Here is a 359-nt window from a genome sequence, read left to right as displayed (position 1 = left end):
CGAGGCACAGCCAAAGTCAGTCAACCCAGTGTTCAAAATCTACATTTTATGAGTAATAACTCGTTCAGTCCTACCTTGATTTCACAATTCAGTGCTAATAATAGTAATACAAATAATAATAACTTGCTTTTCTGCAACTTAAGACCATGAATCTAACCAGAACCATTCCTTTAATCCTGAAAAAAATATTCATTTTTTAGCTTCCATAAAGACAATTATATAACAATGTTCACTGACCTCCGTTGCTGAGAACGGTCAGTCTGTTGTCTCTGTCAGAAATGCATTTGTTCAGAACAATCTAAAGTTCAAAGGTCACGTTCAAGCTGCTCTTGGTTTGGTAAAACTCTCAATGCTCCACA

This window comes from Anarrhichthys ocellatus, unplaced genomic scaffold (genome assembly GCF_004355925.1).
Source record: "Anarrhichthys ocellatus isolate YVR2014 unplaced genomic scaffold, GSC_Weel_1.0 scaffold2, whole genome shotgun sequence".
Classification (NCBI taxonomy): Eukaryota; Metazoa; Chordata; class Actinopteri; order Perciformes; family Anarhichadidae; genus Anarrhichthys; species Anarrhichthys ocellatus.
Note: the sequence above shows the minus strand (reverse complement) of the source record.